This window comes from Phoenix dactylifera, unplaced genomic scaffold (genome assembly GCF_009389715.1).
Source record: "Phoenix dactylifera cultivar Barhee BC4 unplaced genomic scaffold, palm_55x_up_171113_PBpolish2nd_filt_p 000630F, whole genome shotgun sequence".
Lineage (NCBI taxonomy): Eukaryota > Viridiplantae > Streptophyta > Magnoliopsida > Arecales > Arecaceae > Phoenix > Phoenix dactylifera.
The window spans coordinates 157,631-176,624 of NW_024068023.1; positions in this window are offsets into that span (position 1 = coordinate 157,631).

An 18,994-nucleotide genomic window follows, 5' to 3' on the forward strand; every position below is an offset into this window, starting at 1 on the left:
AATAAATTATCTTTCTTCTTGCAACACACACATTAGTATTTATACTTCAAGGTTTTGTGATCATCAAAATCAATCTTTAAATCAATCTTTGGGTCATCAGTCTTCCCCTTTTTGATGATGACAAAACTTGGAGTATATGCAATATAAAATATATTGTGTTCTAGAAGTAATGCATAGCTAAGTTGCATGAAGTAGAAAATATATATCTTTAAAATATACTTCATGATAATGCTTTAGATTTAATCAACTTAACATAATTAACACATAAAACATTATGAGCATATACTCAGATATTTCTCCCCCTTTTTGACAACATCAAAAAGGTTGCAAGATAGTGTAACATAAAGCACAAAGATAATAATACTCAATTATGTCTTTTCCTTATTGTACTCTGATTTTCAGTTAATGCATGTCAAATTATTGCAAGAATATGAATCATATAACTTAAGACAATAATGTTAGAATAAGACTAATGAGCATAGATCAGAGCCAATTAAGATAATTTCAGAGCAGAACACATCGAATGTGATTCCAAAGATAGTTTTCAAATCAAGTGTAGGTGGAATCTTTCTTAAGTTAATTCAAGAAGTACCACGAATGATATTCAAAGAAAGCACGAATGGAAATCTAACCTCTCTTCAATAATAAGTATGAAAGCTTGTTCATTCAAGATCTTTTGCTCAATATATTAAGTATTTTAGCAACATGAGAGCAATTTAACTAATTTTTAGAGTATAAGAGCAATATATTATTAAGTATGATTGCAAAGTTCTTTTATGATGTAAAAATATTGTGGCATAAATACCAAAACATGAATTCATGCAATTTATGATATATCTTAGAGCATACATAAAATTCAAAGCTTTGAAGGTTCTTTTAAAGCTCTTTTAAAGACTTTATTCCTTTAAAAAGAAGCACATTTTGGTACATATAATAATGAATTAGCACAAAATTGAAGTTCTAAAGAACAAGCCAATAAGAACTCATTAGTGAATTCCAAAAATAGGTTTTCTAAGAGATACTCAAGAAAATTCAACATATTATTCTCCCCCTTTTTTATTAAATTAGAGGCTCTTAAGATCAACTATTTGAATTGCAATTTGGTTCATGATTGATGCATAAGATATACTAACCAAATAACAAGCCTCAAGGTGTATCGTAAAGATTTTCAGATTAAATTTCAGATGATACATATTGGAGAGTATTAGGATCACTTTTCATTAGTATTCTTTCTCTCTCCTTTAGTTATGGATTTATGCGATTAAGTTCCATATGATCCTTCCTTCTGAAATTTTCTTTCTCCCCCTTAATTGATCGTTCCATTTAAGAGTTTAGAATTTGAAGATAATGTTCAATAAAATTGTCAATCTCGAAAATATATTTTCTATAAGTTTCAGCATATTTTCATAAGACTCAAGGTTTGAGATAAGACAACCTTTATAGAACTCATCTCAAGGTATAAGCCTATTATATAACTAAAGTAAGTTATGCAATATAAGGAGGTTCATCAAAAATCAATCCATAAAATATAAAAGATATGCATCATATGATGGTGGCTTTTGAATAAGATGTAAAATCTTGATATGTCTAAGCTCCCCCTCAAAAGATGCATTCTTCTTTAATCATTCTTATTTTTTTGTTGAATTTTAGATGTTCATGATAAGCGTGAATAAAACTGAAATTCTATGATATTAAGAATGTAAAGTGATCTAGAGTTTTTCAAAATTTATAACAATCACTCTTTTTCATCTTTCAAGAATAAGTTATGTTTTCTCTTAATCTTTGAGAAAATGTACTAAAATATTAATCAAAAAATAATTCATTTGAAGCTCAATTTCTTTCAAAAGCAATTACATTTTCTTTTTTTTAAGAGTCATTTGAGTGAGTTAAAATATTTCTAGCTTTAGGAGCATTCACTTTCTTTTAAAAATAGCTTTTTCTTTTAGTGATGGAAGCAACAATCATGCAGAAAGGGATATAGAAGATCATTCAAGTGAATGTTTATAGGATTTAATTTCTTACTCATAGATTCACAGCAATGTATACATGAAACATAATAAATCTTTTTAATATCAAAATAAAATCATATATTTAGAAACATTTGTTCGCAATCAAGATCATTGAAAAATACATCATTTAGACCAATTTTAGTATACTTTAAAGATAAGAAACGATATGTTTCAGATGCGTATCGGAGCAATCAACCAAGACATCAAAATTAATTCTATTTTTTCTAAGTTAAAATTTTCATTTAGGAATCATATTGAGTTATTCTCCTGAATGATGCGATCATTGAAGCATATAATTAAGGTTACAAAGATGTAACGATATAAGTATTTTTAAATTAAGTTGAAACTTTTATATAAAATCGGATTCTGAACTTCATAAAAATTTTCAAGGAGGCTTTCAAAGTTATAATTTGAGATATGTATCTTCTACATTGTAGCTTATTTTAAATCATTACGATGGAAAATACATATTTCAAACATATAAGAGCATATTCAGAATATTTGTATTTAATGTTGAGTTTTGGTACGAATTAGAACATTATGTACCAAAGTTAGGCAAGTTGAAAGATAAAACAAAATCAATTCATTTTGCCTAAATAGAGATATCCTTCTCTTCTCCTTTTTACAGATTTATTCAACTTTCAGATTCTAAAGATGATTGTGAACGACAAATCTGAAATTTCTTTTCAATAATACCATAAAATAATTTTATGTAGTATTTCAAACATTCAATCAAATTATCCAAGCATTGAGTATTATAAAATATTGAGAACCCATAATTCAAAACATCATGCCACATGCAAAATATATTATGTGTTAAGTCATGCATTAAAATATTAAGAATAAGCATGTCAAGGATCAAAATCAATTCTTTTCAAATAAACTCTCCCTATTTAAATATAATCTTCCACTGATTTCATCCTTAAGGTGTGTTTCCAAGTGATTAAAACTTGACTTGATTTTTCTTATATACTTTCATTTACTTTGTCATTCATTTCCTCATTTCTTTTTGAATTTCTTTTCTTAACCAATTAACGAACATTTTGATATTATTTTTCGTTTTTACTTTTTCTTATGCTCTATACTCTATTTGCTCCCTATCCGGTGGAGTTGGAAGGGGCACGAGGTACTACCACTAGCCTCCCTCTTGTGCCGTCCCTAATATACCCTACACCGAATAGTTGGGTCAAATAGTGCCGGGTACTACCACTAGCCTCCCCATCGGCACCATCCCTATGATGAGCAATATAGAAAGGTTAAAATGTTCACTTCAAACTCTTCCTATTTAAGTATAATTAATTACGAATTTTACACCTTCCAAAAGAATGCTCACACAAGTCTCACAAATGTGCCGAATATATTATGCTTGTTTTGCTTTTCCTTAAGATTGGAGTATTTGCCTTTACTTAGATTTTACTTCTCTTGAATAATGTTCATTTTCTTTTCTTTATCTCTCTCTCTTTTTATTATTCTCAAGTAATTTACATGAAAGAGCAGAATAAAGAAATAATCTTATGTATCATATAGATGTATATCAGCAAACAACATTTTCATTATGCTCAAGGATTCATAGCTTCTCACAAGTTATTTTAAATCAAAATTTTAAGCATAAACTTGTGTATTTCATGGTTATGACATAGGCAAAGAGATATTTTAGTTTGGGCAAACCATGAAACAATTTCTAAAAGCATAAGTCAATCAATACATATATAGACATGATATCAAGAAATTAATAATTAAAGACTATAATCATGCCATAATAAGATTTAAATTATTGACTTTGCTCAGCTAATTTATGAGAGAGGTATCTAAAACTACCGATTCATTCTGCATTCTTCAAGTCAAATACCTACTAGATTTCTTATGTGCAAACTTTTGGCTGAAGAAAGTTTCCTTTCTTGTTTGCATGTGAATGTTTATTATATCTTATGTGGAGGTGTCCTTCAAGTTGAAAATCTCTCATTTTCTTGCTTAAGGATCGTGCATTATTAACAAAATCTTTTTCTTTCTCGAAGGAAAGTTATTAGTTTCTTCAAGATACAAAATATTCATACAACACATTTCTTAACTAGATGACTCAACATAAGATATGACAATAATTGAATGTTGAGTCACTTTACTCAAGATATTGCCTAAATATAAGCAAGCACATGTCACTTGAACTAAAGAGATAGTTTCATTAACCAAGATGGTTCAAGGACAAGCATGTGAGGCAATAGGAAGATTCATCAAGGTCAAACAATTTCTTGTTTTCAGAATCAATTTAGCTTAGATTCATTTGCTTAAGATAATTATCAATAAGACATGCTAGCTAAGTTTAATCAAATTATCTTAAACAGTTGTTTCTATCAAAATTCAGATTATGATTTATTTGTTATCAATAAAATATAATTCATTAGAGTTAGATTGAAGTCTTGCACAAGGGCATATAATGAGCATATAATCTGATCTACTAGCTGTATGATAAAATAATTATTCTATCATGCTTCAATACAGCTTTAAAAATAATAGATCTACCTTGCTCATCCTTTTCAAATTTTACAAGATAGGGTCATAGACATACCTTCTTCATGCCAATCTTCTATAGGAGTTTTCTTATGGACTAACTTTGGTCAATGAAGATCCCCTTTCTTGTTTGTCTTAATTTGGAGTTCGAAAGAAAATGTTAATTCATTCATTATACATATTTCAAACTCATTTTGCATGAGCTTAGTAAAATCTCCATATAAATCTTCATTAGTAGAACGAAAAATGATGCCATCAATGTGTGCTTTGAGCAAGCAAGATATTACAAATTCTTCTTTTTAATGTATAGATTTATCATTATTACTTTTTATCAAAAAGTTACTCAAGATTTTATATCATGCTTTTGATGCTTGTTCCAAATCATATATTGCTTTATCATATTTGTAATGAGTATTTTCAAATAAGGTGGTTATTTTACATAGATCTTTTTTAATGAAATAACCACATAGGAGTGTATTCTACACATTCATTTGACAGAATATAAAGCTCATAAAACAAGCAAATGATAATGGTGATCTTTACTTCTAATCATGCAAGAATTTCATCAAGATCTAATTCATCTTTTCTTCATTTAGTCTTTTAGTAGTCATCAATTTTTTTTTTATTAAGTGCATTTCTGAAAAACTCAATTTGGTTCTAATTATTAACAAGTTTTCAGATTGTTATATGTAAAAGATTAACCATATACATATATAATTTGATTTTAGTATCTTGATAATAAATCATTAGTCTCATAAGAATAAAATGAATTAATATTTCTACAACTCGAATCTTTTTATTGAATGTTCTATATGCATTGCTTGATGAATGATATCCAAAGATAGAAATATCTTTATCAGATTTGGCATTATTTTCAAAAGACCATATCAGGCATAACATATACTACTGAAAAATATGAAAGATATGCAATAGATCATTTTCTATTTTTCAGAAGATCAAATGGAGTTTTCATCAAAAATAGATCTAATAGAAACCATATATATGACAAGCAATGATGATAACTTTTAACAAAAAATAATTTAAGTAGATGACTATCATACAACATTGCCTTTTTCATTTCTTCAAGGATTCTATTAATCCTATTTTACTTATAGTGTTCTTGGTGCAGAAACAATTATATTCAATATTATTTTCTGTGCACAACTTAATATAAAATTGGTTTTCAAAACTATACCATGATACTTCTTTATTTTCATAGTTTGCATACCTTTTTCATTTGAACCCTTTTTGTGAGTTTGTGCCAATGTAGAAAATATTTCAATTTGAGTGCCAAGAACAAAACTAATGTAAGCTTTTGAAAACTTAGTGATGGAAACAATATCTTTAGATTTAGAAATTGATTTTTGTTTGTTTTCTTAGTTAACATGCATAGCAAACTTTGATCTTTCAGAAGATAATCTAAGTAAGCCAATGGCAAGATCTTTTGAGATTAAGTACATACTAGCATGAGTTGATTTTATATGCCAAAGATGGTTTCTTTAATCTTGGTATTCATAGTGCATATATTCAAAGGCATACCAAGTACACATTTTCATATCTATGATCAATAAACAATAATGCCATGGATAAAAACTCTCAATCAAGCATATAGAGAATTCATAGAGTTATTCTTAATAAATTGATTAATCATTTAGCAACTTATCCAATAGTGAGTAAAGCATACTATAAAATGAAGTGATTTGATTATATTTCCAAAAGTATTTTCTATATCCCAAAATTGATCAATACTTGCAATTCATATTTTAATCAAATACTAAAGCAAAAATAATGATGAGATGCAAGGGTTACTGATTTCATTATTATTATTTTTTTAATTACTTTTTATAAGTATATTTTAAGTTTCATTTTTTGACGTGTGTCTAGAACACCCATTTGTATGAAAGTTCTATTTGTTCCATGGGTATCTTGGCACACCTACATCTACACCTCATATTTTTATTTTGGGTACCCAAGCTTGCTTGGAACCTTGAGAGTTAGGACATATAGTTTCTTTTGGACCCAAATTTGTTTAATTGTAATAACTTTACCACTTGATTTAATTATGTTAGAACGATAGGTAAAGTTGTTATGCCCATTCTTTTCATGTTTGAAATAAGTTATCTTATTTAATGGTTTGCTTGGTGAATTGATAACCTTTTTCTCTAGAGATTTATTGTTAAGTAAAGGAGTGAAGCCAAGTTTTGATTTATCATAAGCAACATATTGGCTTTCAAACATCATTTTTAATCTTTCTGAACTTACAGTGAATATGTTAATAAAAGATTTTAATTGGTTAATTTCCTTACTTAAGTTTTGATTTTCTTTAATTAAACTCTGATTTTTTTGAATCAATTGTTCTAAATTTAACCTTAAGCTTTCATTTTCAGAATTTAGTTTATCTTGTATTTCGTCACTAGAATTTCTTTCTTTTAAAATTTTCAAATTTTGTTTCTTAAGATTTTTATTCTTCATAGCTAATTTTCTACATTCACCATATAAATCATGAAAAGCATTTAATAATTCATCATAAGGAAATTCTTCTTGAAAATCATTTGATGTAAAAGTAGATTCAGATTTTATCTTATCTTCTTGTGTCATAAAGCACAAGTTAGTTACCTCTTGTAGTTCTTTGGAGCTAATATCATCATTGTTGCTCCTAGCTTTCATTTTCTTGCTTGACTCTTCCTTGGTCAAGGCTTTCTTCCTTTTTATCTCTTTCTTTCTTTCTTCTTGCTTCCTCTTCTTCTTTGTCTTTAGGAAGCTTTTGAATTTTTTTGTTGTTCTTTCTTTCTCGAGTCGACTCGGATTTACTTGGAGTCGACTCGACTGACTTGAGAGTCGACTCGAGTTCTTCGGGAGACGTCTCGTTCTCAGAGGCCTAAAAGATGATTCTCTGTCTTTTGAACTATTCTGCCTCGGAGTCGACTCGGGCCTTGTTGGAGTCGACTCGGCTAACTTGGGGGTCGACTCTAAAATACTTGGAGTCGACTCGTTCACAGGATCTCCAAGACTGAGTCTTTGCCTTTCAGACTGTTTTTCTCTAGGAGTCGACTCGGACAAACTGGGAGTCGACTCGGCTAATGTGGAAGATTCTGCAGTCTCATTGTTAGTATGCAATTGAAGCACATGTGAGCTAATCTGAGATTTATCATAAATATTTCTTAAAGTATCCCAGATTTCTTTAGCAGATAAGCATGCAGAAATCTTATGAAATATAAATTCATGGATAGCACAATATAGAATGTTCATAGCATTAGCATTCAATTGTGCTCAGTCTTTTTCATTGACAGCTTGAGAGTGTGTGTGAAGATCATTTATTGTGATATTCCATAAATCATAGTTTTGTGATTGAATAAAAATGCGTATGCGTGCTTTTCAATGTGTGTAGTTTATGCCATTAAATAGTAGAGGTCTATCAATTAATTGTCCCTCTCCTAGAAAACTATCTATTTGAGTTGTCATGATCTTTGGCTCTTGATCGTAAGATCAACAATTAATTTTAGAGCACCTGCTCTGATACCACTTGTTGCCCAAGGTGACAACCCAAGAGGGGGGGTGAATTGGGTCTTTTAAAACTTTTCAACTATTTCTAATCTTTTAGAGTTAATTAAGCTAAGTTGTATGGATGCATAGTGGAATTTAAACTTAGCAAGAGTATGATTCTAATTTAATCAACTATTAAGCAGCGGACTCAATAAAAGATTAGTCTAAGTTTGCCCAAGTATGCAATTCAATACAATGAGTCTTAATGCAGTTATATTGAATGAGACTTAATTAAGTAAATTGAATATGCTTGCAACTAAAGGATGCGCGGAGAAGAGTTAAGTAAGCAATTTATCTAAGTAAGTGAGTGAGTGAGGAAGTTAGATAACAAAGAGCATCACAGATGCAACAAAAGTATAGTGGTTCGGTGCATCCCAGCACCTACATCCACTCCCCAAGACCTCTTGAAAATTTTACTATAATCCCTCAGATTACAGCCGGTTGTTTTACAAGTTTACAACCCAACTTGTTGTTTTCACGAGATCACAACGAACTCGGTCTATTTTCACAGGCTCACCGACTAGAACCAACCGATTGTTTTCACGGGCTCACAATCCAACCTAGTTGGTTTTTTCCACTTCACCAACCACAACTTTACACCGTTGGTTTTTTCTTTGGCTCACCAACAAACCTTAACACCGTTGGTTTTTCCTTTGGCTCACCAACAAACCTTAACACCGTTGGTTTTTTCCTTTGGCTCACCAACAAACCTTAACCTCTTGATTCAATTCCTTGATTGAATCAAGTTACAAGATATTAGACTAAGAATTTAAAGCAAATACAAGCTTCTTAAATAAGCAAATATAGCAAATATAAACAAGTAGAGTAAAGAGAAGAAGCCCTCAAACAAATTTGTAGATGAAGGAACTCGGCTTCTTCTTTACTTGACCCTCTTCTGATTTGGCATGAGGTAGAGGATCACTGAGGCAGCACACAGTTGGAGAGGAAGCTTTGGGATTCACTTGGATGCTCTTCTTCTCTCTATTTCGCTTTGCATGGCCCTTTTGTGCTTTTGGAAGGTTTTTCTTGAAATCTCTTTAAAATCTCTTCCCTAAGTATTCTCTCCTACTTCCATAACTTCTTCCCTAGCTCTCCTCTTGATTTTATAGCTTTAGAGGGAGTGGAAACAAAAATCTAGCCATTAAAGATAAAAATAGAGCCGTTGGAGTTGAGAAAAAACTAGCCGTTATGCCTCCCAGCGTGTTAGAGTCGACTCGGCTAAAGTAGGAGTCGACTCGAGCACTGTAGCACTGAAAATCAACTCTCTGTTTTTTGTCTGTTTGCAGTCCTGGAGTCGACCTGCAGTCTCGAAGTCGATCTCGGAGTCGACTCGAGCACTGTAGCACTAAAAATCAACTCTCTATTTTTTTTGTCTGTTCTCAGTTGGAGTCGACTCGTAAAGTTCCAGAGTCGACTCGAGCACTATTCCTTGAAACTCCAGAGTGCCAGAGTCGACTCTGAACTTTCCGAAGTTGACTCGAGGACTATTCTTTTGAATCTTTCTTTGAATTTGCTCCTCCAACTTGAATCTTTTGAACTTGAAACTTGAGCCAATGAAGTGTAGCTTTCTTCCAACTCTTCTTGAGAGCTTTTGAGGCCTTCTTGTGTTTATCCAACTTGCTATGTTCCTTGCAAAACAAATTATCTTTCTTATTGCAACACACACATTATTATTTATACTTCAAGGTTTTGTGATCATCAAAATCAATCTTTAAATCAATCTTTGGGTCATCACATTGCCCTCCTGGAACCCGAGCTTGCGTGCTCGGCAGCCGGAGTCTCTTTCCGGACGGATCCGGAAGTCCCCTACGAGAGCTCGGAGAAAATAAAGAAAAATTTCCCCTTCCACTCATGAATGGAGGAAGGGGCACCTCGGAAGAGTGGCCTACCACCCCGAAAAGCGAGGTAGAGCCACTCTCCGTCCGCCGGGTTTGACTTCAACATGAAGCACCGGCGGAAGACGTTCATCGAGGTCGGTATCCCATGCGCAAGGCAAAGGGACAGGAACCCAATGATGGTCCTTCACGAGTTCGGAGCGAGTTGTGCTGGGACGAGCTGGTATGCCACCAGCAACTCATTCACAAACTCGTGTAGGGGGAACCTAACGTCGGCCCAGAGTGTCTCAATGTACACCCCGATCCAACCTAGAGGAGGTCTCGTTACCCGGTCCTCCGACCCTGCAAGCTCGAGCCGAAACCCGGGCCGGAAGAAAAATCGGGAACGGACCAGCTCCAGTTCGTCCTCGATCAGGCTAGACCCGACCTAACCTGGACCACGACCCATTCCAGAAAGAAAGACGAAGAAGGAAATAAGGGATGAAGGAGGAAGAAAAAAGAAGAAGAAAAAGAAAAATCCCCCGAGCCAATGTAGGAAAATGACCTACTGTGGAGCCGCCGGAAATCGCCTCAGGGCGCCGCCGGGAAAAATCAGTCGCGACTAGGAAAGGAAGAAAAGAGACGAAGGAAGGAGAGGGGAGCAGCAACTGCGGTGGCCAAATGAGAATTTTTAGGGCCAGGTCTGGGGTTTATATAGAGCCTCCCGACGGCCCAGATCGGCAGGTTCAGATCCTGCCCTCCGTCCAGATTCCGCCATGTGTCAGCCCCAAAAATTGAAGCAGCATATTAATCTGGATCGACACTTTGAATACAGAATCAAGGCGGCGTCCCGTCGGATCCCGGAGCCCCATTATAAGCCCACGACGCGAAGTGTTGCCCAGATAGACAACCCAAGAGGGGGGGGGGGGTGAATTGGGTTTTAAAATAATCTTACAATTTAAAATGATGTGGATGACTAATTAAAGCTATTGCAAGTTGTTCGATTAATTGCTATGTGCTGTGAGTGATATGAGAGTAAGAGAAAGAGAGACAATCAATCACAAACACCAAGTTTTATAGTGGTTCGGAGCTAACCCTTGCTCCTACGTCCACTCCCCAAGTCTCACTTGGGAATTCACTATAACCCCTTGGATTACAGCCGGTTGTTTTCCAAGCTCACAACCAAACTTGTTGTTTTACGAGCTCACAACGAACACGGTCGGTTTTCCCAGGCTCACCGACTAGAACCAACCCCGATTGTTTTCCCGGGATCACAATCGAACCCTTACATGTTGGTTTTACACTCGGCTCACCAACCAACCTCTATACCCTTGATTCAATCCCCCGATTGAACCAAGCAAAGACAATGTGTAGATGAAAAGAACAAACAGAAAAATACAGCTTCTCAAAAGCAGATAAATGGCAATATGAACAATAACGAAGTTAAGAGCCCTCAAACGCTTTTAAGTTGGAGAAGAGGAAGGGCTTCTTGAACTTCGGGTCTCCTCTTGAATGTGTAGTCGACTTGAATGCAGGAGGAGGCTCTTTCACTGTTGGGAAGAAGTAGGTGGATGCAGTTAATGCTGTTCTTCCCTCTTTTTCGTTGAAGAACAAGTTGCAGAGATTGAAAGCTTGATTACTTGGAGTGGAATGGTTGTTCTCTGCTTTGCTACAGTCCTCTGTGGCTATTTAAACCAACCCCCACGGAAACTAGCCGTTAGAGAGCTTTTTCTGCCCGTTCTGCACACTCTGTACACCCTGACAATGTGTCCGTTGGTGGGTTGGAGTCGACTCGCGCGATCAGGAGTCGACTCGGCTGTAGCGGGAGTCGACTCATGCTTTTCTGGAGTCGACTCGGCAACTATTTCGGATTTGAATTAAAGTAGCCTCTTAGGCTGGGACTCGACTCGTCTTGACCTGGAGTCGACTCGCCAACTTCTGGAGCTGACCTGGCTTTCTCGGAGTCGGCTCATCCCATGGAGTCCGTGGATCTATTTTTGAATTTGGTCCACTCGAGTCGGCTCGACAATCCTGGGAGTCGACTCGGCGCTCAGAGCCCGAACTCCCTATCTTCTGTCTTTTGCCTCGTCCAGTCTTGGAGTCGACTCGAACTTCCCCGGAGTCGACTCGGCTCTCAGTTTCCGAAACACTGTCTTCTGTCTTTTTGATGTAGAGCTGCCTTGGAGTCGACTCTAGCTGTCTGGGAGTCGACTCGAATCTCAGAGACAGTAAATTGGTCTTCTGTCTTCTTTGTGGTTGCGGAGTCTCGAAGTCGACTCGCGTATTGCGGGAGTCGACTCGAATCTCAGAGTTCGAAAAACGTTCTCTGACTTTTTCCTTGTGTTCCTCTAAGAGTCGACTCTCACTTTCTTTGAAGTCGACTTGCCAACCATCGGAGTCGACTCGCGTTCCACGGGAGTCGACTTGAATCTCAGACCCGAAAACTGCTCTCTGACTTTTCTGCCTGTGGCTCCTTAGAGTCGACTCTTGCTACCCTGGAGTCGACTCGGTGAACATCGGAGTCGACTCGCGCACTTCAGGAGTCGACTCGCTGACAGGTTTTGAGTTGATGCTTTCTGTTCGTCTGTCTGTTCTAAGTCGGAGTCGACTCGTACTTATCCGGAGTCGACTCGAGCCCGTGCCAGTGAACTTGATACGCTTGGAGTCGACTCGTGATACTCTGGAGTCGACACGAGTCTCAGACTTTGGTTCAGGCTGACTTCTTAACTTATCCAAAATATTATGAACCAAGTCTAGAGACACTTAGACAAGATTTTCACTGAAACACTTAATTGAATTCATTAGTAAGCAAGAGATATACTCAAATGCTTTGAGCTCATCAAAATCAAATAGGGTTTTAATCAATCACTCCACAATCTCCCCCTTTTTGATGATGACAAAACATTGAGTATATGTAAAGTGAATTGCTCAATAAATAATGAAATAAAATCCATAATTGAATTCAAATGTCTGGTAATTCAATTTATCCAAGCTTGAAAGGAGTGAAACAATAAATTTCGGAGTTAAAGCTCCCCCTTTCATTTGGAATTATATAAGCCTTCATATTATACAATCAATTGTTTGGCTTATATATCTTTAATGATTTAGCTTGATTAATATTCAGATTCTCCCCCTCAACATATGCATTCTACTATGTTTTGATTCTCTGAATTTCCTTTTAATGCTTTGAAGTTTTTGAACTGAATTTTTTGTTTTTAGAGAGAAAATCTGTCAATTTGTTCTTGAGTAGGATTCAGCTAATCTCTGAATATTCCTTGAATAGATTCTGGAGATTACTCCATTAGGAGCCCCAAAAGAGAGATAATGAGCCTCGAGGTACCAAATCCACTTAGAACAAATTTTGTGTGTTTTAACAGTTTTTTTGATTTTCATTGATTCCTTTTACATATTTTATACATATTTCTCCCCCTTTTTGTCATCGTATCAAAAAGAAGGTAAGCACACACAATCAATGGCACAACCAATCAATCATCAAGTGGCACAGAATTGAAGAAAATATGGCTACTCATTGTATTGATTTGCATGTAAATACATTTGAGAGTACAAAAAAAATAAGGCAAAACAATACAGTCAAAACAAAACACAAAAAGTAGCTATGGTCTCCTCGAGGATGTAGCTCCTCCTCTCGAAGATGTATCTCCTCCTCTCGAGGACGTATCTCCTCCTCTCGAGGACGTGGCTCCTTCTCTCGAGGATGTAGCTCCTCCTCTCAATCTGCTCTGCTCCATGAGGAGGGTGACTGCATCTGTAACATGCCCGAGCTGAGTGATAATGGACGAAGTGGCTCTGCTATGTGTAGTAGAGAGCTCAGTCACCGACGTCTGAAGTGCGTCCAGCTTGTCGATGAGCACATTCGACAAGCGCTCGGCCCCCTCGGTAGTGGTGTGCATGTCACGACCGATGTCCTCCCTCATCTGTCGAGTGGTGCTCGTGACCTCACTCATGCTATGAAACTGGGCCTGGAGCAAAGTCCTCATGTTGTAGATCTCTTCCCGCACATGAGCCGTCATGTCAGTCACGGCCGTCAGGGAACGGACCAACGCTGAAGATGGAGCGGGAGAGGGAGCAGGCACCGAACCTCGGAGCTCCCGAAGCAACTCATCCCTCAGATCTCGGACTATCTCCTGCCGCAGCTCCCGGAGCTGCTCAGGAGCGATGCGGACCTCCATGGATGGTGGAGCCGAGGAGGAGGGTTCGGCGGAGGTGGTAGGAGCAGAAGTGGATGGAAAGTCTGGTAAGTCGGGAAGGTCAGAGTCTGGCTCAGGACTGGGGGAAGGTCTGGTGGTCTGTGTGGTGATGGAAGACTTCCTAACCCATGTCCCCTCTCTCTTCTGAAACCCCATCCTGTGTAGGGTCCCTGCACGCGTGCGATCAGTCCATCGCAATGCGCGAAAGGGTTCCCCCTCAGGGATAGGAATCTCGTACTCCCTAAATAACAAAGTGAAGACCATACCGTAGGGCAAAGTGAGCCTAGGTCTGTCTAGTGGCTCACACATGTATCGATATATGAGTTTGGGGAAGTTGATTGGGGTGTCATGAAGCATGTAGAACATGAGAGCTAGGTCTCTCTCAGATACAAAGTCAAATCTCCCGATCTTAGGGAAGATGGACCTAGACAATATACTTAGGAGGATCCGCATCTCAATCGGAAGTGAGCTAGCGGATACCTCGTCTAAGGGTGACTGGGGTGGATGCCCTAGAACGGCCGTAAGGGCCTCAACCCTGTCCTCGAGATGTGTGGGAGCCACCCCTACTAGTGGAAGGTGGAGGATGTGGGCAATAAGATCCTCCGTAATGAACAGAGGGACACCGGCTACCGTGCCCTCGATACCCCCATCTCCCCGATGGACGGTACCGTAAAACTCTCTAATGAGCCCTGGATATGTGGGGAGATCTAAGGTGAGGAAGTACTCTAAGCCCTGGGCCCTAAGTCTATCACTTATAGTGAACCCTTCCCGGGAGAGATAGTCGAAGTCGACATATCTCCCGGTGGTGACGGCCTTCCCGGCTAATGGCCTCGCGGGAACCGCCCTTGGCGGGGAACGAGCCGGAGGTTGTGGCCTCGCGGGATCGTGCCGAGCCTTGGAGCGCCTCTCGGGACCGGCCTCGGGTCGGGACCTCTTCCGGAATACGGTTTTACGCGGCATAATGACCTAGAACGGGATGAAAACCTAAAGGATGGTGAAAGGTCGACGGAGAAGGCTTGGGAACGACCGGGGACGACCTAGGAAGGGAGGAAAACCCTAAGGGACGGTGAAAAATCGACGGAAAAAGGCCTTTGGGACGACCGGGGACGACCTAGGAGTCGGCTCTAGGGCTTGTGAACAGTGGCGGCTGAGAAAGAAGTGTTTTCGAAACGACAAAGTTAGGGTTAAAAAGTCGGATCCGACTGCGAGTCGACTCCACTGAGTCGCGAGTCGACTCGACCTCGAGTCGACTCCAGAATATGCGCGAGTCGACTCTCCTTATGCGCCTGTAGACCTCGAGTCGACTCCCCCTCTGCTGCCATCTTTGGGAGTCGACTCCCGCAAATGCGCGAGTCGACTCCCGCAAATGCGCGAGTCGACTCCCGCAAATGCGCGAGTCGACTCCCCCTTAGGAGCCGACTCTGAAACTTACTCGAGTCGTCTCTAACTTTGGCACGCACCTAAAAATCATGTTATGTTCGTGCCGAATGAGGGAAAATCACTAAATTATGATCTGATTTGATGATCATTGAAAAGAAACTCTATTTTAACCACAATCTAATCATCAAAATCAACGAATCTAGTGGAAACTACCACTAGGATGGATCAATCACTCCTAATCCCCTCCTAAGCACACTAAACCTCTCTTCACTTAGGGGTTTTGTAAAAATGTCTGCTAATTGATCATCAGTACAAACAAATTGTAGTGTCACATCACCATTCAGTATATGATCTCTTATGAAGTGATGTCTTATCTCAATGTGTTTAGTTCTTGAATGCTGAATTGGATTTTTAGTTAGATTAATGGCACTTGTATTATCACAGTTAATAGGTATTTTATCTTGTTTAATGCCATAATCTTCTAATTGTTGTTTGATCCACAAGATTTGAGCACAACAACTCCCGGCTGCAACATATTCAGCTTCAGCAGTAGATAATGCAACCGAGTTTTGTTTCTTGCTAAACCATGAGATTAGGTTTTCTCCTAGAAATTGACAAGACCCGCTGGTACTTTTTCTATCAAGCTTACATCCAGCGAAGTCTGAATCTGTGTATCCTATTAAGTTTAGGCTAGATTCTTTAGAGTACCATAACCCTATATTCTTAGTTCCTATTAAGTATTTAAAAATTCTCTTAACTGCAACTAGATGTGATTCCTTAGGATTAGCCTGATATCTAGCACACATGCAGACACTAAACATAATATCAGGTCTACTTGCAGTAAGATACAATAAAGATCCTATCATACCTCTATATAGTTTCTGATCTACAGATTTACCTGATTCATCTTGGTCTAATTTGCATGATGAGCTCATGGGGGTGCTGATTGACTTGTTTCCCTCCATATCAAACTTCTTGAGAATCTCCTTGATATATTTGGCTTGATTGATGAAGATGCCTCCTTCAGACTGTTTGATTTGAAGCCCGAGGAAGTAGTTCAGCTCTCCCATCATGCTCATCTCAAATTCACTCGGCATCAAATCAGCAAATTCTTCGCAGAGGCGATTGTTAGTAGCACCGAAAATGATATCATCAACATAAATCTGTACTAGTAGCATATCTTGGTTTTTCTTTTTCAGAAATAGTGTTGTATCTACATTACCCCTAGAGAACTCATGTTCTAGTAGGAATTTGCTAAGCCTCTCATACCATGCTCTAGGTGCTTGTTTTAAACCATAAAGTGCTTTGTTCAGTTTATATACATGATTAGGGTATTGATGATTTTCAAAACCAGGAGGTTGTTCTACATATACCTCCTCATTTATATACCCATTTAAAAATGCACTTTTTACATCCATTTGAAATAGTTTGAAGTCCTTAGAGCATGCATATGCTAATAATAATCTAATAGCCTCAAGTCTAGCTACAGGAGCAAAGGTTTCATCAAAATCTATACCTTCTTCTTGATTATAACCCTTTGCTACTAGTCTAGCCTTATTCCTTATAACAATTCCATTTTCATCAAGTTTATTTTTATAAATCCATTTAGTACCTATAATCGGATATTCAGAAGGTCTCTCTACTAGATTCCATACCTTGTTTCTAGTAAATTGGTTTAATTCTTCTTGCATTGCATTTATCCAATTTACATCATTTTCGGCTTCTTCTATATGTTTGGGCTCAAAGTGTGAGACGAAAGCTAGATGGTTATTTAAATTCCTAAGAGATGCTCTAGTCCTAACCGGTTGAGATGGATCATCTAGAATTAGTTCCTTAGGATGCCCGTGAGCATACCTCCAAGCTTTAGTTAGCCCATGATTCACAATAGCCTCTTGGCTTGATGATGCTCCTTCAATCAATTTTTGATTATCATCTTGTAATGTCATCTCATCTATCTTTTCTTCAAGAATTTCAGCATCATCATCAAAGTTAACTTTCTTACTAGAGGAGATGTCACTAGAATCATCAAATACAACATGTATAGATTCTTCTATAACTAAGGTTCTTTTATTAAAGACTCTATAGGCTTTACTAGTTGTAGAGTAACCTAAGAATATTCCCTCATCAGATTTAGAGTCAAATTTACCTAGATTATCTTTCCCATTATTATGAACAAAACACCTACATCCAAAAACATGAAAGTAATTAACTTTTGGTTTTCTGTTTTTCCAAAGTTCATAAGGTGTTTTCTTTATGATGGGTCTCAATAGAACTCTATTTAATATATGACAAGAAGTATTAATGGCTTCTCCCCAAAAGTACTTAGGGAGGTTACTTTCACATAACATAGTTCTAGCCATTTCCTCTAGAGTTCTATTTTTCGTCTCCACAACTCCATTTTGTTGTGGTGTCCTAGGTGCAGAAAAATTATGGATTATCCCCTTTTTACTACAAAACTCATCAAATGATTGATTTTCGAATTTGGTACCATGGTCACTTCTAATGGCTATTACTGAAGTATCTCTAGCATTGGTTACTTCCTTATGAAACTTTTTAAATACTGAAAAAGCTTGATCTTTATGTGCTAAGAACATAACCCAAGTGTATCTAGAATAGTCATCTACAATAACTAGACCATATTTATTTCCACCTAGGCTAGTGGTTCCAGTTGGTCCGAATAAGTCCATGTGTAATAATTCTAGAGGTCTAGATGTAGAGACACATTTTATGGATTTAAATGAGTTCCTAGATTGTTTGCCAAATTGACATGCTTCACATATTTTGTTCTTCTCAAATTTTAATTTTGGCAAACCTATCACGGAATCTCTTTTAACTAGTTTAGTTATTGTGTCCATGCTTGCATGACCTAACTTACGGTGCCATAACCAGCTAGCATCATTATCCTTAGTTTCATTAACAACTAGACATTGGTTATGTTTGGCAAGATCTTCAAGGTCTACAACATACACATTCCCACGTCTAATTTCTTTAAAAACTAAACTATTGTCATTAGGGTTTGTTATAATGCATAGTGATGGTTTAAACATAATATCATACCCTTTATCACATAATTGACTAATGCTTAATAAGTTATGCTTAAGACCATCAACATATCTAACATTATCAATAAAAGTAGAAGGGATAATTTGAACTTTACCAATACCAATGATGTGACCTTGGTTGTTGTCTCCAAAAGTCACAGCACCTCCCTTCTTAGCTTCAAGGGTGAAAAATTGATCCTTGTCACCCGTCATGTATCTTGAGCAGCCACTATCCAAATACCAGCAGTTTTTGTTGACCTTGGCTGCAAGACACTCCTACACAAGCAAATCATATCATCTTAGGTACCCAAGTTTTCTTGGGTCTTTCATGGTTAGTCAAGTTGGTTCCTTTTGGAACCCATACCCTTTTAATTTTCCTTTTTGTTTTACCTTTCCTAAAATTATACACATTTGCTTTATGACCTATAGTTCCACAACAAAAGCAGGTTATTTTCTTAGTTTTACTTTCTCCAGCTTTAACAAAGAAGTTACTA